Consider the following 3,951-nt stretch of genomic DNA (forward strand, 5'->3'; position numbering starts at 1 on the left):
TTTGACCAGAGTCATATTAAGGCCACAGGAGTTAGTTTCTGCAAAAAAATCCCCAGGCCAATAATGTGTTAAAATAAGTGAGAACAAAACCATTTCTGCAGTCCCCTAAAAGCAGGTTGGGTCCTGGGCACTGTACTTACCGTGGAGGGTTCAGACAAGCTGGAGCTATAGGCCGAGCTGACCCCCGTGCAAGCTCTTCCTTCCCTTGCTGGAATGCTCTTCTTTCGAGCATCTTCTCTTGAGCATCATTTCTTCTCCTCTTGAGCAGCTCCTCTCCATCATTTGAGATTCCACCCAAGCTTCCTTCTCGGTCCATCCTATGTGTACTGCAGTTTTATAATTGCGCATTTGCCCATCTGTCGCCCAGGCTAGCCTATAAGTTCTTCAAGCTCAAGAAACACCTCTGTCTCCCCAGGACTAAGCATGCTGTAGTCACACCAGTTCATTACTTAATGTGGTTGGATAAAATGTGTCATTGTGGAGGGAACAGCATGGATCTGGGCCTCAGAGAGTCTTCAAAGGAGGTTTATTTAGAAACCGGGGGACTTCCCTGGTGGTCCAGTGGTTAAGACTCCATGCTCCCAAGGCAGGGGGCCCGGCTTCGATCCCTGGTCAGGGAACTAGATCCCACGCGTAGCAACTAAGAGCCTGAACGTTGCAACTAAAAGATTCCACAGGCCGCAACTAAAGATCCCACGTGCTGCAACTGAAGATCCCACATGCCGCAACGAAGACCCGGTGCAGCCAAGGAAAGAAAGAAAAGAAAGAAAACAGTAGAAGGTTAAAGACAATCTTTTTATTCTCATTTTGGGCTAGTGCCTGAACACTGAAAGAAAGAAGACAGAAAGAACATAGAAGAACACAGAAGACAGAAAAGATTTGAGCATCAAGTAGCCAGAGCTAATACAGTTGTCTGAGCAGAGGGAACTCCCCATTGATTAACATTAATGGGAGCTCCATTCATACATCACTTGGAGAAGAGACCCCTAAAAGCTGATCTGCTGCCTCATTAGAAGCCAATCAGATGCTTTCAGTGTTGAGTAATAGATTTGGCTGAGCTGACTCCAGAAACAGAACAGCACCGAGGTTCTCTGCTAATTTCAGATGTGGTGGCGAGGCTGGTACAGAGTGGAGCCCTGGCACACGGATGTTGTGGCTGAGCCACAGGACAAAAATCTCTACGGGGAGATGGTCTAATTCGATGAGATTGCCTGCTACAGCATATTCCTCACAAGGCAGGCACATGCTTTATTTCACAGCATTGCCCAGTCTCACCATCCACTGAGTCTTGCAGGGGTGCTCCGTTTCAGGTGCAGACTGAGCACCCAAGAATCTTGTCGAACACGCAGACCCTGGGACACCCCCAGAGCTTGTGAGTCAGTGAGTCTAGGAGGGAGCCTAAAACTCACACGTTTAACACGCAGCTCGGGTAAATGACGTTGCGGATAAATTAGATCAGACTTTAAGAACATGGACACTGCTGACTAGGTTATCTTTGAACAAGGAAGAATCCTTCCTTCTATGTTCTGGCTCCAGTGGTCTGTATCCATAGCTCTTGGTGCTCATTTCTTGGATGCCTGGAAACTAGTATAGTCCTTAAGCATGAGAGGAAACAAGAAATACTCCCTCTCAGCCCCCAAACATCTCTCCCCTGCAGATCCTGAAGCCCCCGTTTTTCTTGCCCTTCTGGTTTTAGGGGCTGGCATGTGGGCATCTGCAAGATAGGGTCATCTCGCTTTTTTCCCCCTCTCAGAACTAAGTCTTGTGCTGTGAAACCAGCTCTCTGGAACTCTGCCCTGGAGTTTCATTTACTATTAAGGGCTCTAATGAGGAGGGACAGGCAATTATTATTATTTATTCCACTAATTAGCCAGATAATCATTCATTTTTAAACTATTCAGGGTTGGAAATCTGTTCATTTTGTGTCCTTTGTGTAATGTGGATTCATTTCATTTCTTTTTTTTTTTCTTTTCCTTTATAAAAACGGCTGCTTTTGTTTAAATGGGGGGCAAAGGTAGGGAGTGAGAAGAGGGGAATTAAAAAAGAGAGAGAGAGAGAATTTCTGAGCTGTGAAGATAATGCAACAAGGAGCCAGAGTCCATAAAAACATCACTTTTCAGTCTCTGAAGGCATAATGCTTGATGATAACCATAAAACACGTTAGTGCAAAATGAATTGCTGTTCTGTTCAAATCCTTAAACATACTACTGTGGATGTCACTGGAGATATGCAACTCTTTTCTCCGATGCCGAGGTATATTTTATCATAATTTGTGGGGTGGGTGACAGCCTTGTACACATGACTGCCTTTTCCTGCTCAGTTAGCTTGTCAAGGTCAGAGTCCTTTGGCCTTTTACGAATGTAGGACTATTAAGAAATGAGCAGGATAACTGAACAGCATGGAGAGGAAACTTTATTTTTCTTTACTAATCAGTACCTTATGTTTTCATGGTGTTTGCTTATAGCGAGCTACCATTCCACTCTCCAGGTTATTTTGGAGGTGGGAGGGGATGCTGTTGCTGTTTGGATGCTCTGCCTCTTATTTTTGTTGTGAGATGCAAAGAACTTCTGGGAGGCTGGGATTCATCTTCAAAAATAAACTGTTCAGGAACACTTGTAATTTCAGGTAGCATTTTTTTTTTAGATGGATATTTTAATTAATTTATTTATTTTTGGCCTCACGGCATGCGGGATCTTAGTTCCCCGACCAGGGATCGAACCTGTGGCCCCTGCAGTGGAAGCACAGAGTCTTAACCACTGGACCACCAGGGAAGTCCCTCACGTGGCATTTTTTTACGGTAGATCATTACCATAGAAGTTGTGCTTCGATAGGGTATACAAATGCAGAGTATGGCACAACACTCTTTGTAAGTCAGGTCTCCTAGATATAGTGAGCCTGGTAGATTAGGCTGAGAGTCTGTGTATTTGTTTGTTTGATTTTGGGTTTTGTTTGTTTGTTTTCTGTGACTTCCATTTTGAGAATTAAAACCAGATCTGAGGACGATAGAAGCTGTAGCCAAGGATCTCAATCCAAGGAAATGTGAGATGGTGGCCATTTCTCATAGAAATGGAAACCCTTGGTAGGCATTGGGGTCGGAGAAAGGATCCTAGCAAAAGGCAGAGGAGGAGGTTTCACCTCCCTGAAGGATGTCTTAGCTGGCTCCCGTAAGTTAACAATACACTTTTCACCTTGGAATACTCAATAGGTTAAAGGATTCAGTGTAGGAACTTGTGGTCTAAATGACTCTTTTCCCTAATGGGCTCCTGTGTTGTCACTAACACTGGAAATTGCTCAGAAGTCTTGATAAAAGCAGTCACTAATGCATAAATAAGTCCTTGTGCAGAAAGTTCAAGGAACCATTGTTCCCAGATCTTCATCTGCTCCTACTGAACTTTCACAAGTTCTATCAGAGGGAAACTTTTATACCCCAGGGTGGGGGAGGTATCAGGGTTAATTCTGATAGGAGCAACAGCAGGAAAAATGTCCTAGTATCTGTTCTACTCACCACCACAGTGATAAAATGTTTACTGCAAAGGATAAAAGGAACTTTAAAAGAAGCCCTTCACAGCATTGAATGTTTAGATCCTAACAGGTTAATTTACTGGATTTGATCTTTATACTTTATATAGAAGAAGAATAGAAGAAAATAATGTAAATGAAAGAAATGTTTACACTGCTTACGAGTGAGGTACAACTACTGAATCCAAGAACCACTTTAATATAGTGCTGGTATATTAAAAATGAATTTGATTATTTTAAATAATTCTGCTCTATTCTTGAAAGCACTTTCAAGAGCTCTAGGGGAAGAAAAATGTGAAGGTACTAAAAAACTAGTCAAGCTGCCTTTTTAAAAGATTTTAAATAACCTAGACTCCTCCTGAAGGTCATCTTACTAAGTCACCCGCACTGCATGATGACAAAGAAATGGAGATAATGGACAAATGCCGGAGG

The 3,951-nt window shown here is 43.1% G+C and overlaps 1 non-coding gene across 1 annotated transcript; it reads right to left on the bottom strand.

Annotated features, from left to right (window-relative positions):
- Window positions 1-2,698: 2,698 nt before the first annotated feature.
- On the bottom strand, window positions 2,699-2,771 carry TRNAG-UCC (transfer RNA glycine (anticodon UCC)). Its single transcript has one exon. It is a non-coding gene; the product is annotated as a tRNA-Gly (tRNA).
- Window positions 2,772-3,951: the final 1,180 nt, after the last annotated feature.

Source organism: Lipotes vexillifer, unplaced genomic scaffold (assembly GCF_000442215.2).
Source record: "Lipotes vexillifer unplaced genomic scaffold, Lipotes_vexillifer_v1.1 scaffold102, whole genome shotgun sequence".
NCBI classification, from domain to species: Eukaryota; Metazoa; Chordata; class Mammalia; order Artiodactyla; family Lipotidae; genus Lipotes; species Lipotes vexillifer.